General features: G+C 50.5%; 1 protein-coding gene across 3 annotated transcripts in view; it reads left to right on the top strand.

The window, feature by feature from the left end:
- Positions 1 to 19,416, top strand: part of sv2ba (synaptic vesicle glycoprotein 2Ba) — a 109,519-nt gene that overhangs the window by 58,020 nt on the left and 32,083 nt on the right. The window lies entirely within an intron of this gene.

The following is a 19,416-nucleotide window of genomic DNA, read 5'->3' as shown; positions in this document are numbered from 1 at the left end:
TGAATACAGGACACAGGGGAAGTCTAAAGGTGGAAACAGGGGAAAATCTAGCGGTGGAAACAGGGGAATTCTAGAGGTGGATACAGGGCACAGGGGAAGTCTAGAGGTGCATACAGGAAATAGGGGAAGTCTAGAGGTGGAAACAGGACACAGGGGAAGTCTAGAGGTGGATAAAGGATACAGGGGAAGTCTAGAGGTGGATACAGAGCACAGGGGAAGTCTATAGGTGGATACAGGACATAGGGGAAGTCTAGAGGTGAAAACAGGAACCAGGGACGTCTAGAGGTGGAAACATGAATCAGGGGAAGTCTAGAGGGTGATACAGGACACAGGGGAAGTCTAGAGGTGGATACAGGACACAGGGGATGTCTAGAGGTGGATACAGGACACAGGGGAAGTCTAGAGGTGGATACAGGACACAGGGGAAGTCTAGAGGTGGAAACAGGACACAGGGGAAGTCTAGAGGTGGAAATAAAAACCAGGGGACGTCTACAGGTGGAAACAGGACACAGGGGAAGTCTAGAGGTGGATACAGGACACAGGGGAAGTCTAGAGGTGGAAACAGGGGAAGTCTAGAGGTGGAAACAGGCAAGGTCTAGAGGTGGATACAGGGAACAGGGGAAGTCTAGAGGTGGATACAGGAGTCAGGGGAAGTCTAGAGGTGGATACATGGAACAGGGAAATTCTAGAGTTGAATACAGGACACAGGGGAAGTCTAAAGGTGGAAACAGGGGAAAATCTAGCGGTGGAAACAGGGGAATTCTAGAGGTGGATACAGGGAACAGGGGAAGTCTAGAGGTGGATACAGGAAACAGGGGAAGTCTAGAGGTGGAAACAGGACACAGGGGAAGTCTAGAGGTGGATAAAGGATACAGGGGGAGTCTAGAGGTGGATACAGGGCACAGGGGAAGTCTATAGGTGGATACAGGACACAGGGGAAGTCTAGAGGTGGAAACAGGACACAGGGGAAGTCTAGAGGTGGAAACAAAAACCAGGGGACATCTAGAGGTGGAAACAGGACACAGGGGAAGTCTAGAGGTGGAAACAGGAACCAGGGACGTCTAGAGGTGGAAACATGAATCAGGGGAAGTCTAGAGGTGGATACAGGACACAGGGGAAGTCTAGAGGTGGATACAGGACACAGGGGAAGTCTAGAGGTGGATACAGGACACAGGGGATGTCTAGAGGTGGATACAGGACACAGGGGAAGTCTAGAGGTGGATACAGGACACAGGGGAAGTCTAGAGGTGGAAACAGGACACAGGGGAAGTCTAGAGGTGGAAACAAAAACCAGGGGACGTCTAGATGTGGAAACAGGACACAGGGGGAAGTCTAGAGGTGGATACAGGACACAGGGGAAGTCTAGAGGTGGATACAGGACACAGGGGAAGTCTAGAGGTGGAAACAGGGGAAGTCTAGAGGTGGAAACAGGGAAGGTCTAGAGGTGGATACAGGGAACAGGGGAAGTCTAGAGGTGGATACAGGGAACAGGGGAAGTCTAGAGGTGGATACAGGACACAATGGAAGTCTAGAGGTGGATACAGGGAACAGGGGAAGTCTAGAGGTGGATACAGGACACAGGGGAAGTCTAGAGGGGGATACAGGACACAGTGAAATTCTAGAGGTGGATACAGGACACAGGGGAAGTCTAAAGGTGGAAAAAGGGGAAAGTCTAGAGGTGGAAACAGGGGAATTCTAGAGGTGGATACAGGGCACGGGGGAAGTTTATAGGTGCATACAGGACACAGGGGAAGTCTAGAGTTGGAAACAGGGACCAGGGACGTCTAGAGGTGGAAACGGGACACATGGGAAGTCTAGAGGTGGATACAGGACACAGGGGAAGTTTATAGGTAGATACAGGACACAGGGGAAGTCTAGAGGTGGATACAGGACACAGGGGAAGTCTAGAGGTGGATACAGGACACAGGGGAAGTCTAGAGGTGGAAACAGGACACAGTGGAAGTCTAGAGGTGGAAACAAAAACCAGGGGACGTCTAGAGGTGGAAACAGGACACAGGGGAAGTCTAGAGGTGGATACAGGACACAGGGGAAGTCTAGAGGTGGATACAGGAAACAAGTGAAGTCTATAGGTGGATACAGGACACAGGGGAAGTCTAGAGGTGGATACACGACACAGGGGAAGTCTAGAGGTGGAAACAGGGGGAGTCTATAGGTGGAAACAGGATGCAAGGGAAGTCTAGAGGTGGAAACAGGTGAAGTCTAGAGATGGAAACAGGCCACAGGGGAAGTCTAGAGGTGGATACAGGACACAGGGGAAGTCTAGAGGTGGATACAGGGGAAGTCTAGAGGTGGAAACAGGACACAGGGGAAGTCTAGAGGTGGATACAGGGGAAGTCTAGAGGTGGATACAGGACACAGGGGAAGTCTAGAGGTGGATACAGGACACAGGGGAAGTCTAGAGGTGGATACAGGACACAGGGGATGTCTAGAGGTGGATACAGGACACAGGGGAAGTCTAGAGGTGGATACAGGACACAGGGGAAGTCTAGAGGTGGAAACAGGACACAGGGGAAGTCTAGAGGTGGAAACAAAAACCAGGGGACGTCTAGAGGTGGAAACAGGACACAGGGGGAAGTCTAGAGGTGGATACAGGACACAGGGGAAGTCTAGAGGTGGATACAGGACACAGGGGAAGTCTAGAGGTGGAAACAGGGGAAGTCTAGAGGTGGAAACAGGGAAGGTCTAGAGGTGGATACAGGGAACAGGGGAAGTCTAGAGGTGGATACAGGGAACAGGGGAAGTCTAGAGGTGGATACAGGACACAATGGAAGTCTAGAGGTGGATACAGGGAACAGGGGAAGTCTAGAGGTGGATACAGGACACAGGGGAAGTCTAGAGGGGGATACAGGACACAGTGAAATTCTAGAGGTGGATACAGGACACAGGGGAAGTCTAAAGGTGGAAAAAGGGGAAAGTCTAGAGGTGGAAACAGGGGAATTCTAGAGGTGGATACAGGGCACGGGGGAAGTTTATAGGTGCATACAGGACACAGGGGAAGTCTAGAGTTGGAAACAGGGACCAGGGACGTCTAGAGGTGGAAACGGGACACATGGGAAGTCTAGAGGTGGATACAGGACACAGGGGAAGTTTATAGGTAGATACAGGACACAGGGGAAGTCTAGAGGTGGATACAGGACACAGGGGAAGTCTAGAGGTGGATACAGGACACAGGGGAAGTCTAGAGGTGGAAACAGGACACAGGGGAAGTCTAGAGGTGGAAACAAAAACCAGGGGACGTCTAGAGGTGGAAACAGGACACAGGGGAAGTCTAGAGGTGGATACAGGACACAGGGGAAGTCTAGAGGTGGATACAGGAAACAAGTGAAGTCTATAGGTGGATACAGGACACAGGGGAAGTCTAGAGGTGGATACACGACACAGGGGAAGTCTAGAGGTGGAAACAGGGGGAGTCTATAGGTGGAAACAGGACGCAAGGGAAGTCTAGAGGTGGAAACAGGTGAAGTCTAGAGGTGGAAACAGGCCACAGGGGAAGTCTAGAGGTGGATACAGGACACAGGGGAAGTCTAGAGGTGGATACAGGGGAAGTCTAGAGGTGGAAACAGGACACAGGGGAAGTCTAGAGGTGGATACAGGGGAAGTCTAGAGGTGGATACAGGACACAGGGGAAGTCTAGAGGTGGATACAGGACACAGGGGAAGTCTAGAGGTGGATACAGGACACAGGGGAAGTCAAGAGGTGGATACAGGGGAAGTCTAGAGGTGGAAACAGGACACAGGGGAAGTCTAGAGGTGGATACGGGGAAGTATAGAGGTGGATACAGGGAACAGGGGAAGTCTAGAGGTGGATACAGGACACAGGGGAAGTCTAGAGGTGAATACACGACACAGGAGAAGTCTAGAGGTGGAAACAGGGGAGGTCTAGAGGTGGAAACAGGGGAAGTCTAGAGGTGGAAACAGGGGAAGTCTAGAGGTGGAAACAGGAAACGGGAAGTCTAGAGGTGGATACAGGAAACAGGGGAAGTCTAGAGGTGGAAACAGGGAGTGTCTAGAGGTGGATACAGGGATCAGGGGAAGTCTAGAGGTGGATACAGGGCACAGGGGAAGTCTAGAGTTGGATACAGGACACAGGGGAAGTCTAGAGGTGGATACAGGACACAGGGGAAGTCTAGAGGTGGATACAGGGAACAGGGGAAGTCTAGAGGGGGATACCGGACACAGGGGAAGTCTAGAGGTGGATACAGGACACAGGGAAATTCTAGAGTTGGATACAGGACACAGGGGAAGTCTAAAGGTGGAAACAGGGGAAAATCTAGAGGTGGAAACAGGGGTTTCTAGAGGTGGATACAGGGAACAGGGGAAGTCTAGAGGTGGATACAGGAAACAGGGGAATTCTAGAGGTGGAAAAGGACACAGGGGAAGTCTAGAGGTGGATAAAGGATACAGGGGAAGTCTAGAGGTGGATACAGGGCACAGGGGAAGTCTATGGGTGGATACAGGACACAGGGGAAGTCTAGAGGTGAAAACAAAAACCAGGGGACGTCTAGAGGTGGAAACAGGACACAGGGGAAGTCTAGAGGTGGCTACAGGACACAGGGGAAGTCTAGAGGTGGATACAGGAAACAAGTGAAGTCTATAGGTGGATACAGGACACAGGGGAAGTCTAGAGGTGGATACACGACACAGGGGAAGTCTAGAGGTGGAAACAGGGGGAGTCTATAGGTGGAAACAGGATGCAAGTGAAGTCTAGAGGTGGAAACAGGTGAAGTCTAGAGATGGAAACAGGCCACAGGGGAAGTCTAGAGGTGGATACAGGACACAGGGGAAGTCTAGAGGTGGATACAGGGGAAGTCTAGAGGTGGAAACAGGACACAGGGGAAGTCTAGAGGTGGATACAGGGGAAGTCTAGAGGTGGATACAGGACACAGGGGAAGTCTAGAGGTGGATACAGGACACAGGGGAAGTCTAGAGGTGGATACAGGACACAGGGGATGTCTAGAGGTGGATACAGGACACAGGGGAAGTCTAGAGGTGGATACAGGACACAGGGGAAGTCTAGAGGTGGAAACAGGACACAGGGGAAGTCTAGAGGTGGAAACAAAAACCAGGGGACGTCTAGAGGTGGAAACAGGACACAGGGGGAAGTCTAGAGGTGGATACAGGACACAGGGGAAGTCTAGAGGTGGATACAGGACACAGGGGAAGTCTAGAGGTGGAAACAGGGGAAGTCTAGAGGTGGAAACAGGGAAGGTCTAGAGGTGGATACAGGGAACAGGGGAAGTCTAGAGGTGGATACAGGGAACAGGGGAAGTCTAGAGGTGGATACAGGACACAATGGAAGTCTAGAGGTGGATACAGGGAACAGGGGAAGTCTAGAGGTGGATACAGGACACAGGGGAAGTCTAGAGGGGGATACAGGACACAGTGAAATTCTAGAGGTGGATACAGGACACAGGGGAAGTCTAAAGGTGGAAAAAGGGGAAAGTCTAGAGGTGGAAACAGGGGAATTCTAGAGGTGGATACAGGGCACGGGGGAAGTTTATAGGTGCATACAGGACACAGGGGAAGTCTAGAGTTGGAAACAGGGACCAGGGACGTCTAGAGGTGGAAACGGGACACATGGGAAGTCTAGAGGTGGATACAGGACACAGGGGAAGTTTATAGGTAGATACAGGACACAGGGGAAGTCTAGAGGTGGATACAGGACACAGGGGAAGTCTAGAGGTGGATACAGGACACAGGGGAAGTCTAGAGGTGGAAACAGGACACAGGGGAAGTCTAGAGGTGGAAACAAAAACCAGGGGACGTCTAGAGGTGGAAACAGGACACAGGGGAAGTCTAGAGGTGGATACAGGACACAGGGGAAGTCTAGAGGTGGATACAGGAAACAAGTGAAGTCTATAGGTGGATACAGGACACAGGGGAAGTCTAGAGGTGGATACACGACACAGGGGAAGTCTAGAGGTGGAAACAGGGGGAGTCTATAGGTGGAAACAGGACGCAAGGGAAGTCTAGAGTTGGAAACAGGTGAAGTCTAGAGGTGGAAACAGGCCACAGGGGAAGTCTAGAGGTGGATACAGGACACAGGGGAAGTCTAGAGGTGGATACAGGGGAAGTCTAGAGGTGGAAACAGGACACAGGGGAAGTCTAGAGGTGGATACAGGGGAAGTCTAGAGGTGGATACAGGACACAGGGGAAGTCTAGAGGTGGATACAGGACACAGGGGAAGTCTAGAGGTGGATACAGGACACAGGGGAAGTCAAGAGGTGGATACAGGGGAAGTCTAGAGGTGGAAACAGGACACAGGGGAAGTCTAGAGGTGGATACGGGGAAGTATAGAGGTGGATACAGGACACAGGGGAAGTCTAGAGGTGGATACAGGACACAGGGGAAGTCTAGAGGTGAATACACGACACAGGAGAAGTCTAGAGGTGGAAACAGGGGAGGTCTAGAGGTGGAAACAGGGGAAGTCTAGAGGTGGAAACAGGGGAAGTCTAGAGGTGGAAACAGGAAACGGGAAGTCTAGAGGTGGATACAGGAAACAGGGGAAGTCTAGAGGTGGAAACAGGGAGTGTCTAGAGGTGGATACAGGGATCAGGGGAAGTCTAGAGGTGGATACAGGGCACAGGGGAAGTCTAGAGTTGGATACAGGACACAGGGGAAGTCTAGAGGTGGATACAGGACACAGGGGACGTCTAGAGGTGGATACAGGGAACAGGGGAAGTCTAGAGGGGGATACCGGACACAGGGGAAGTCTAGAGGTGGATACAGGACACAGGGAAATTCTAGAGTTGGATACAGGACACAGGGGAAGTCTAAAGGTGGAAACAGGGGAAAATCTAGAGGTGGAAACAGGGGTTTCTAGAGGTGGATACAGGGAACAGGGGAAGTCTAGAGGTGGATACAGGAAACAGGGGAATTCTAGAGGTGGAAAAGGACACAGGGGAAGTCTAGAGGTGGATAAAGGATACAGGGGAAGTCTAGAGGTGGATACAGGGCACAGGGGAAGTCTATGGGTGGATACAGGACACAGGGGAAGTCTAGAGGTGAAAACAGGAACCAGGGGACGTCTAGAGGTGGAAACATGAATCAGGGGAAGTCTAGAGGTGGATACATGACACAGGGGAAGTCTAGAGGTGGATACAGGACACAGGGGAAGTCTAGAGGTGGATAAAGGACACAGGGGAAGTCGAGAGGTGGATACAGGACACAGGGTAAGTCTAGAGGTGGATACAGGAGAAAGGGGAAGTCTAGAGGTGGATACAGGACACAGGGAAAGTCTAGAGGTGGAAACAGGGTAAGTCTAGAGGTGGATACAGGGAACAGGGGAAGTCTAGAGGTGGATACAGGGAACAGGGAAATTCTAGAGGTGGATACAGGACACAGGGGAAGTCTAAAGGTGGAAACAGGGGAAAATCTAGAGGTGGAAACAGGGGAATTCTAGAGGTGGATACAGGGAACAGGGGAAGTCTAGAGGTGGATACAGGGCACAGGGGAAGTCTAGAGGTGGAAACAGGACACAGGGGAAGTCTAGAGGTGGATAAAGGATAAAGGGGAAGTCTAGAGGTGGATACAGGGCACAGGGGAAGTTTATAGGTGGATACAGGACGCAGGGGAAGTCTAGAGGTGGAAACAGGGACCAGGGGACGTCTAGAGGTGGAAACGGGACACAGGGGAAATCTAGAGGTGGATACAGGACACAGGGGAAGTCTAGAGGTGGATACAGGACACAGGGGAAGTCTAGAGGTGGATACAGGACACAGTGGAAGTCTAGAGGTGGAAACAGGATACAGGGGAAGTCTAGAGGTGGAAACAAAAACCAGGGGACGTCTAGAGGTGGAAACAGGACACAGGGGAAGTCTAGAGGTGGATACAGGACACAGGGGAAGTCTAGAGGTGGATACAGGACACAGGGGAAGTCTAGAGGTGGATACAGGAAACAAGTGAAGTCTAGAGGTGGATACAGGACACAGGGGAAGTCTAAAGGTGGAAACAGGGGAAAATCTAGAGGTGGAAACAGGGGAATTCTAGAGGTGGATAAAGGGAACAGGGGAAGTCTAGAGGTGGATACAGGAAACAGGGGAAGTCTAGAGGTGGAAACAGGGGATGTCTAGAGGTGGAAACAGGGAGTGTCTAGAGGTGGATACAGGGAACAGGGGAAGTCTAGAGGTGGATACAGGGATCAGGGGAAGTCTAGAGGTGGATACAGGGAACAGGGGAAGTCTAGAGTTGGATACAGGAAACAGGGGAAGTCTAGAGGTGGATACAGGACACAGGGGAAGTCTAGAGGTGGATACAGGTAACAGGGGAAGTCTAGAGGTGGATACAGGACACAGGGAAAGTCTAGAGGTGGATACAGGACACAGGGAAATTCTAGAGTTGAATACAGGACACAGGGGAAGTCTAAAGGTGGAAACAGGGGAAAATCTAGAGGTGGAAACAGGGGAATTCTAGAGGTGGATACAGGGAACAGGGGAAGTCTAGAGGTGGATACAGGAAACAGGGGAAGTCTAGAGGTGGAAACAGGACACAGGGGAAGTCTAGAGGTGGATAAAGGATACAGGGAAGTCTAGAGGTGGATACAGGGCACAGGGGAAGTCTATAGGTGGATACAGGACACAGGGGAAGTCTAGAGGTGAAAACAGGAACCAGGGACGTCTAGAGGTGGAAACATGAATCAGGGGAAGTCTAGAGGTGGATACAGGACACAGGGGAAGTCTAGAGGTGGATACAGGACACAGGGGAGGTCTAGAGGTGGATACAGGACACAGGGGAAGTCTAGAGGTGGATACAGGACACAGGGGAAGTCTAGAGGTGGAAACAGGACACAGGGGAAGTCTAGAGGTGGAAACAAAAACCAGGGGACGTCTAGAGGTGGAAACAGGACACAGGGGAAGTCTAGAGGTGGATACAGGACACAGGGGAAGTCTAGAGGTGGATACAGGACACAGGGGAAGTCTAGAGGTGGAAACAGGGGAAGTCTAGAGGTGGAAACAGGGTAGGTCTAGAGGTGGATACAGGGAACAGGGGAAGTCTAGAGGTGGATACAGGGGTCAGGGGAAGTCTAGAGGTGGATACATGGAACAGGGGAAGTCTAGAGGTGGATACAGGGAACAGGGGAAGTCTAGAGGTGGATACAGGACACAATGGAAGTCTAGAGGTGGATACAGGGAACAGGGGAAGTCTAGAGGTGGATACAGGACACAGGGGAAGTCTAGAGGTGGATACAGGACACAGGGAAATTCTAGAGGTGGATACAGGACACAGGGGAAGTCTAAAGGTGGAAACAGGGGAAAATCTAGAGGTGGAAACAGGGGAATTCTAGAGGTGGATACAGGGCACAGGGGAAGTTTATAGGTGGATACAGGACACAGGGGAAGTCTAGAGTTGGAAACAGGGACCAGGGGACGTCTAGAGGTGGAAACGGGACACATGGGAAGTCTAGAGGTGTATACAGGACACAGGGGAAGTTTATAGGTAGATACAGGACACAGGGGAAGTCTAGAGGTGGATACAGGACACAGGGGAAGTCTAGAGGTGGATACAGGACACAGGGGAAGTCTAGAGGTGGAAACAGGACACAGGGGACGTCTAGAGGTGGAAACAGGACACAGGGGAAGTCTAGAGGTGGATACAGGACACAGGGGAAGTCTAGAGGTGGATACAGGAAACAAGTGAAGTCTATAGGTGGATACAGGACACAGGGGAAGTCTAGAGGTGGATACACGACACAGGGGAAGTCTAGAGGTGGAAACAGGGGGAGTCTATAGGTGGAAACAGGACGCAAGGGAAGTCTAGAGGTGGAAACAGGTGAAGTCTAGAGGTGGAAACAGGACACAGGGGAAGTCTAGAGGTGGATACAGGACACAGGGGAAGTCTAGAGGTGGATACAGGGGAAGTCTAGAGGTGGAAACAGGACACAGGGGAAGTCTAGAGGTGGATACAGGGGAAGTCTAGAGGTGGATACAGGACACAGGGGAAGTCTAGAGGTGGATACAGGACACAGGGGAAGTCTAGAGGTGGATACAGGACACAGGGGAAGTCAAGAGGTGGATACAGGGGAAGTCTAGAGGTGGAAACAGGACACAGGGGAAGTCTAGAGGTGGATACGGGGAAGTATAGATGTGGATACAGGACACAGGGGAAGTCTAGAGGTGGATACAGGACACAGGGGAAGTCTAGAGGTGAATACACGACACAGGAGAAGTCTAGAGGTGGAAACAGGGGAGGTCTAGAGGTGGAAACAGGGGAAGTCTAGAGGTGGAAACAGGGGAAGTCTAGAGGTGGAAACAGGATACGGGAAGTCTAGAGGTGGATACAGGAAACAGGGGAAGTCTAGAGGTGGAAACAGGGAGTGTCTAGAGGTGGATACAGGGATCAGGGGAAGTCTAGAGGTGGATACAGGGAACAGGGGAAGTCTAGAGTTGGATACAGGACACAGGGGAAGTCTAGAGGTGGATACAGGACACAGGGGAAGTCTAGAGGTGGATACAGGAAACAGGGGAAGTCTAGAGGGGGATACCGGACACAGGGGAAGTCTAGAGGTGGATACAGGACACAGGGAAATTCTAGAGTTGGATACAGGACACAGGGGAAGTCTAAAGGTGGAAACAGGGGAAAATCTAGAGGTGGAAACAGGGGTTTCTAGAGGTGGATACAGGGAACAGGGGAAGTCTAGAGGTGGATACAGGAAACAGGGGAATTCTAGAGGTGGAAAAGGACACAGGGGAAGTCTAGAGGTGGATAAAGGATACAGGGGAAGTCTAGAGGTGGATACAGGGCACAGGGGAAGTCTATAGGTGGATACAGGACACAGGGGAAGTCTAGAGGTGAAAACATGAACCAGGGGACGTCTAGAGGTGGAAACATGAATCAGGGGAAGTCTAGAGGTGGATACAGGACACAGGGGAAGTCTAGAGGTGGATAAAGGACACAGGGGAAGTCGAGAGGTGGATACAGGACACAGGGTAAGTCTAGAGGTGGATACAGGAGAAAGGGGAAGTCTAGAGGTGGATACAGGACACAGGGGAAGTCTAGAGGTGGAAACAGGGTAAGTCTAGAGGTGGATAAAGGGAACAGGGGAAGTCTAGAGGTGGATACAGGGAACAGGGGAAGTCTAGAGGTGGAAACAGGACACAGGGGAAGTCTAGAGGTGGATAAAGGATAAAGGGGAAGTCTAGAGGTGGATACAGGACACAGGGGAAGTTTATAGGTGGATACAGGACGCAGGGGAAGTCTAGAGGTGGAAACATGGACCAGGGGATGTCTAGAGGTGGAAACGGGACACAGGGGAAATCTAGAGGTGGATACAGGACACAGGGGAAGTCTAGAGGTGGATACAGGACACAGGGGAAGTCTAGAGGTGGATACAGGACACAGTGGAAGTCTAGAGGTGGAAACAGGATACAGGGGAAGTCTAGAGGTGGAAACAAAAACCAGGGGACGTCTAGAGGTGGAAACAGGACACAGGGGAAGTCTAGAGGTGGATACAGGACACAGGGGAAGTCTAGAGGTGGATACAGGACACAGGGGAAGTCTAGAGGTGGATACAGGAAACAAGTGAAGTCTAGAGGTGGATACAGGACACAGGGGAAGTCTAAAGGTGGAAACAGGGGAAAATCTAGAGGTGGAAACAGGGGAATTCTAGAGGTGGATAAAGGGAACAGGGGAAGTCTAGAGGTGGATACAGGAAACAGGGGAAGTCTAGAGGTGGAAACAGGGGATGTCTAGAGGTGGAAACAGGGAGTGTCTAGAGGTGGATACAGGGAACAGGGGAAGTCTAGAGGTGGATACAGGGATCAGGGGAAGTCTATAGGTGGATACAGGGAACAGGGGAAGTCTAGAGTTGGATACAGGAAACAGGGGAAGTCTAGAGGTGGATACAGGACACAGGGGAAGTCTAGAGGTGGATACAGGTAACAGGGGAAGTCTAGAGGTGGATACAGGACACAGGGAAAGTCTAGAGGTGGATACAGGACACAGGGAAATTCTAGAGTTGAATACAGGACACAGGGGAAGTCTAAAGGTGGAAACAGGGGAAAATCTAGAGGTGGAAACAGGGGAATTCTAGAGGTGGATACAGGGAACAGGGGAAGTCTAGAGGTGGATACAGGAAACAGGGGAAGTCTAGAGGTGGAAACAGGACACAGGGGAAGTCTAGAGGTGGATAAAGGATACAGGGAAGTCTAGAGGTGGATACAGGGCACAGGGGAAGTCTATAGGTGGATACAGGACACAGGGGAAGTCTAGAGGTGAAAACAGGAACCAGGGACGTCTAGAGGTGGAAACATGAATCAGGGGAAGTCTAGAGGTGGATACAGGACACAGGGGAAGTCTAGAGGTGGATACAGGACACAGGGGAGGTCTAGAGGTGGATACAGGACACAGGGGAAGTCTAGAGGTGGATACAGGAACAGGGGAAGTCTAGAGGTGGAAACAGGACACAGGGGAAGTCTAGAGGTGGAAACAAAAACCAGGGGACGTCTAGAGGTGGAAACAGGACACAGGGGAAGTCTAGAGGTGGATACAGGACACAGGGGAAGTCTAGAGGTGGATACAGGACACAGGGGAAGTCTAGAGGTGGAAACAGGGGAAGTCTAGAGGTGGAAACAGGGTAGGTCTAGAGGTGGATACAGGGAACAGGGGAAGTCTAGAGGTGGATACAGGGGTCAGGGGAAGTCTAGAGGTGGATACATGGAACAGGGGAAGTCTAGAGGTGGATACAGGGAACAGGGGAAGTCTAGAGGTGGATACAGGACACAATGGAAGTCTAGAGGTGGATACAGGGAACAGGGGAAGTCTAGAGGTGGATACAGGACACGGGAAGTCTAGAGGTGGATACAGGACACAGGGAAATTCTAGAGGTGGATACAGGACACAGGGGAAGTCTAAAGGTGGAAACAGGGGAAAATCTAGAGGTGGAAACAGGGGAATTCTAGAGGTGGATACAGGGCACAGGGGAAGTTTATAGGTGGATACAGGACACAGGGGAAGTCTAGAGTTGGAAACAGGGACCAGGGGACGTCTAGAGGTGGAAACGGGACACATGGGAAGTCTAGAGGTGGATACAGGACACAGGGGAAGTTTATAGGTGAATACAGGACACGGGGGAAGTCTAGAGGTGGATACAGGACACAGGGGAAGTCTAGAGGTGGATACAGGACACAGGGGAAGTCTAGAGGTGGAAACAGGACACACGGGAAGTCTAGAGGTGGAAACAAAAACCAGGGGACGTCTAGAGGTGGAAACAGGACACAGGGGAAGTCTAGAGGTGGATACAGGACACAGGGGAAGTCTAGAGGTGCATACAGGACACAGGGGAAGTCTAGAGGTGGATACAGGAAACAAGTGAAGTCTATAGGTGGATACAGGACACAGGGGAAGTCTAGCGGTGGATACACGACACAGGGGAAGTCTAGAGGTGGAAACAGGGGGAGTCTATAGGTGGAAACAGGACACAAGGGAAGTCTAGAGGTGGAAACAGGTGAAGTCTAGAGGTGGAAACAGGACACAGGGGAAGTCTAGAGGTGGATACAGGGAACAGGGGAAGTCTAGAGGTGGATACACGGAACAGGGGAAGTCTAGAGGTGGATACAGGGAACAGGGGAAGTCTAGAGGTGGAAACAGGACACAGGGGAAGTCTAGAGGTGGATACAGGGAACAGGGGAAGTCTAGATGTGGATACAGGACACAGGGGAGGTCTAGAGGTGGATACAGGACACAGGGAAATTCTAGAGGTGGATACAGGACACAGGGGAAGTCTAAAGGTGGAAACAGGGGAAATCTAGAGGTGGAAACAGAGAATTCTAGAGGTGGATACAGGGAACAGGGGAAGTCTAGAGGTGGATACAGGACACAGGGGGAGTCTAGAGGTGGAAACAGGACACAAGAGAAGTCTAGAGGTGGATAAAGGATACAGGGGAAGTCTAGAGGTGGATACAGGACACAGGGGAAGTCTATAGGTGGATACAGGACACAGGGGAAGTCTAGAGGTGGATACAGGCCACAGGGGAAGTCTAGAGGTGGATACAGGACACAGGGGAAGTCTATAGGTGGATACAGGACACAGGGGAAGTCTAGAGGTGGAAACAGGGAGTGTCTAGAGGTGGAAACAAGACACAAGGGAAGTCTAGAGGTGGAAACAGGGGAAGTCTAGAGGTGGAAACAGGACACAGGGGAAGTCTAGAGGTGGATACAGAACACAGGGGAAGTCTAGAGGTGGAAACAGGGACCAGGGAAGTATAGAGGTGGAAACAGGACACAGGGGAAGTCTAGAGATGGATCCAGTCTAGAGGTAGATAAAGGACAGGGAAGTCAGAATGACATTTCTGCAGTCTTAATCTGGATTAATCTGTCATGAGGACATACACACACAGAGAGGATTGCTACCAGTGTCAACTAGTACACACAGGAACTACTCTGGCTGTACGCCCACTCTCTCTCCGTACTCTCTGTCTGTCTTCGTGAGAGACTAGGGAGTGACAGTCATCCTGTGAGCCATAAAGAAACATGCTGGGTCTGACTGACAGACAGACAGACAGACAGACACTGGCTAGACACAGAGTAATGAACACCTTGGAGGAAAAGGCCAGACTCCTGTAATCTCTGTCAGTGTTATAGAACAGGAAGAAGTAGGTTCCTGGTTCAATCAGAGAACACACGTCGGTTATCCAGTGACCACACATTATCTCTGCGTCATTGATGTCATCATTCACATGACATCAAAATGGCGTCACAGACGAGACATGGGGCTCAGCACATTGAATGAGCAGTACTCAAATCAAATCAAATGTATTTATATAGCCCTTCGTACATCAGCTGATATCTCAAAGTACTGTATCGAAACCCAGCCTAAAACCCCAAACAGCAAGCAATGCAGGTGTAGAAGCACGTTGGCTAGGAAAAACTCCCTAGAAAGGCCAAAACCTAGGAAGAAACCTAGAGAGGAACCAGGCTATGAGGGGTGGCCAGTCCTCTTCTGGCTGTGCCGGGTGGAGAATATAACAGAACATGGCCAAGATGTTCAAATGTTCATAAATGACCAGCATTGCCAAATAATAGGTCTGGGACAGGTAGCACGTCCGGTGAACAGGTCAGGATTCCATAGCCGCAGGCAGAACAGTTGAAACTGGAACAGCAGCATGGCCAGGTGGACTGGGGACAGCAAGGAGTCATCATGTCAGGTAGTCCTGAGGCATGGTCTTAGGTCTCAGGTCCTCTGAGAAAGAGAGAAAGAAAGAGAATTAGAGAGAGCACACTTAAATTCACACAGGACACCGAATAGGACAGGAGAAGTACTCCAGATATAACAAACTGACCCTAGCCCCCCGACACATAAACTACTGCAGCATAAATATTGGAGGCTGAGACAGGAGGGGTCAGGAGACACTGTGGCCCCATCTGATGATACCCCCGGACAGGGCCAAACAGGAAGGATATAACCCCACCCACTTTGCCAAAGCATAGCCCCCACACCACTATAGGGATATCTTCAACCACCAACTTAACATCCTGAGACAAGGCCGAGTATAGCCCACAAAGATCTCCGGCACGGCACAACCCAAGGGGGGGGGCGCCAACCCAGGCAGGAAGATCACATCAGTGACTCAACCCAGTCAAGTGACTCAGCCCTCCTAGGGACGGCATGGAAGAGCCCCAGTAAGCCAGTGACTCAGCCCCTGTAATAGAGTTAGAGGCAGAGAATCCCAGTGGAAAGAGGGGAACCGGCCAGGCAGAGACAGCAAGGGCGGTTCGTTGCTCCAGAGCCTTTCCGTTCACCTTCCCACTCCTGGGCCAGACTACACTCAATCATATGACCCACTGAAGAGATGAGTCTTCAGTAAAGACTTAAAGGTTGAGACCGAGTTTGCGTCTCTCACATGGGTAGGCAGACCATTCCATAAAAATGGAGCTCTATAGGAGAAAGCCCTGCCTCCAGCTGTTTGCTTAGAAATTCTAGGGACAATTAGGAGGCCTGCGTATTGTGACCGTAGCGCACGTGTAGGTATGTACGGCAGGACCAAATCAGAGAGATAGGTAGGAGCAAGCCCATGTAATGCTTTGTAGGTTAGCAGTAAAACCTTGAAATCAGCCCTTGCTTTGACAGGAAGCCAGTGTAGAGAGGCTAGTACTGGAGTAATATGATCACATTTTTTGGTTCTAGTCAGGATTCTAGCAGCCGTATTTAGCACTAACTGAAGTTTATTTAGTGCTTTATCCGGGTAGCCGGAAAGTAGAGCATTGCAGTAGTATATCCTAGAAGTAACAAAAGCACAGATGAATTGATGACAGACTCTAACGTTGTAGGGTAACCTTGCAGAGTTGTACTCTACTGTACTGTACTGTACTCTACTGTTCTGTACTGTACTGTACTCTACTGTTCTGTACTCTACTGTACTGTACTGTACTCTACTGTTCTGTACTGTACTGTACTCTACTGTTCTGTACTCTACTGTACTGTACTGTACTCTACTGTTCTGTACTGTACTGTTCTGTACTGTACTGTTCTGTACTGTACTGTACTCTACTGCTCTGTACTGTACTGTACTGTACTGTACTGTACTGTACTGTACTGCACTGTACTCTACTGTTCCCTACTGAATTGTACTCTACTGTTCTATACTGAACTGTACTGTACTGTACTCTACTGTTCTGTACTGTACTGTACTGTACTGTACTCTACTGAACTGTACTGTACTGTACTCTACTGTTCTGTACTCTACTGTACTCTACTCTACTGTACTCTACTGTGCTCTACTGTTCTCTACTGTACTGTACTGTACTCTACTGTTCTGTACTGTACTGTACTGTACTGTACTCTACTGTACTCTACTGTTCTCTACTGTACTCTACTATTCCCTTCTGAACTGTGGGGTACCGGTACAGAGTCAATGTGGAGGCTATATACAGGGGGTACCGGTACAGAGTCAATATGGAGGCTATATACAGGGGGTACCGGTACAGAGTCAATGTGGAGGCTACATACAGGGGGTACCGGTACCGCGTCAATGTGGAGGCTATATACAGGGGGTACCGGTACAGAGTCAATGTGGAGGCTATATACAGGGGGTACCGGTACAGAGTCAATGTGGAGGCTATATACAGGGGGTACCGGTACAGAGTCAATGTGGAGGCTATATACAGGGGGTACCGGTACAGAGTCAATGTGGAGGCTATATACAGGGGGTACCGGTACAGAGTCAATGTGGAGGCTATATACAGGGGGTACCGGTACAGAGTCAATATGGAGGCTATATACAGGGGGTACCGGTACAGAGTCAATGTGGAGGCTACATACAGGGGGTACCGGTACCGCGTCAATGTGGAGGCTATATACAGGGGGTAACGGTACAGAGTCAATGTGGAGGCTATATACAGGGGGTACCGGTACAGAATCAATGTAGAGGCTACATACAGGGGGTACCGGTACCGCGTCAATGTGGAGGCTATATACAGGGTGTACCGGTACAGAGTCAATGTGGAGGCTATATACAGGGGGTACCGGTACAGAGTCAATGTGGAGGCTATATACAGGGGGTACCGGTACAGAGTCAATGTGGAGGCTATATACAGGGGTTACCGGTACCGCGTCAATGTGGATGCTATATACAGGGGGTACCGGTACCGCGTCAATGTGGAGGCTACATACAGGGGGTACCGGTACTGCGTCAATGTAGAGGCTATATACAGGAGGTACCGCGTCAATGTGGAGGCTACATACAGGAGGTACCGTGTCAATGTGGAGGCTACATACAGGAGGTACCGGGTCAATATGGATGCTATATACAGGGGGTACCGGTACCGCGTCAATGTGGAGGCTACATACAGGGGGTACCGGTACTGCGTCAATGTGGAGGCTACATACAGGAGGTACCGCGTCAATGTGGAGGCTACATACATGAGGTACCGGGTCAATGTGGAGGCTACATACAGGAGGTACCGCGTCAATGTGGAGGCTACATACAGGAGGTACCGGGTCAATGTGGAGGCTATATACAGGGGTACCGGTAACCCATACTGGTTACCACAGGAAAACTAATGGTAAACACTGTGACAACCAACCCATACTGGTTACCACAGGAAAACTAATGGTAAACACTGTGACAACCAACCCATACTGGTTACCACAGGAAAACTAATGGTAAACACTGTGACAACCAACCCATACTGGACAACCAACCCATACTGGTTACCACAGGAAAACTAATGGTAAACACTGTGACAACCAACCCATACTGGTTACCACAGGAACATTAATGGTAAACACTGTGACAACCACCCCATACTGGTTACCACAGGAAAACTAATGGTAAACACTGTGACGACCACCCCATACTGGTTACCACAGGAAAACTAATGGTAAACACTGTGACAACCAACCCATACTGGTTACCACAGGAAAACTAATGGTAAACACTGTGACAACCAACCCATACTGGTTACCACAGGAAAACTAATGGTACTAACCAACCCATAATGTGTGACATCCAACTCCACTATGGAGTTGGTTACCACAGGTGGACAGAGTGTGTTTGGTGGCTGATGTCTCCATGTTAGATTAAGATATGAGGATAGTAAAGGTCCCCATTTCAACCCAACGCCTTGGTCTTTCTCTTGTTATTGAAAATATATACTGGTGCTGAGTAATACCAACCAACTCCGCTCTCCCCTTCTAAACAGGTCTGTCTGGTGCTGAGTAATACCAACCAACTCCGCTCTCCCCTTCTAAACAGGTCTGTCTGGTGCTGAGTAATACCAACCAACTCCGCTCTCCCCTTCTAAACAGGTCTGTCTGGTGCTGAGTAATACCAACCAACTCCGCTCTCCCCTTCTAAACAGGTCTGTCTGGTGCTGAGTAATACCAACCAACTCCGCTCTCCCCTTCTAAACAGGTCTGTCTGGTGTCTGGTGTACAGGTTGGACAGGTCTGTCTGGTGTACAGTCTGGGCAGGTCTGTCTGGTGTCTGGTGTACAGGTTAGACAGGTCTGTCTGGTGCTGAGTAATACCAACCAACTCCGCTCTCCCCTTCTAAACAGGTCTGTCTGGTGTACAGGTTAGACAGGTCTGTCTGGTGTACAGTCTGGGCAGGTCTGTCTGGTGTCTGGTGTACAGGTTAGACAGGTCTGTCTGGTGTCTGATGTACAGGTTGGACAGGTCTGTCTGATGTACAGGTTGGACAGGTCTGTCTGGTGTACAGTTTGGACAGGTCTGTCTGGTGTACAGTTTGGACAGGTCTGTCTGGTGTCTGGTGTACAGTTTGGATAGGTCTGTCTGGTGTCTGATGTACAGGTTGGACAGGTCTGTCTGATGTACAGGTTGAACAGGTCTGTCTGGTGTACAGTTTGGACAGGTCTGTCTGGTGTACAGTTTGGACAGGTCTGTCTGGTGTACAGTTTGGACAGGTCTGTCTGGTGTCTGGTGTACAGTTTGGATAGGTCT

This window comes from Oncorhynchus mykiss, chromosome 26 (genome assembly GCF_057628025.1).
Source record: "Oncorhynchus mykiss isolate SJ-2025 chromosome 26, ASM5762802v1, whole genome shotgun sequence".
Classification (NCBI taxonomy): domain Eukaryota; kingdom Metazoa; phylum Chordata; class Actinopteri; order Salmoniformes; family Salmonidae; genus Oncorhynchus; species Oncorhynchus mykiss.
The sequence above is the reverse complement of the archived record's forward strand: the minus strand, read 5'-3'. Positions and strand labels throughout refer to the sequence as shown.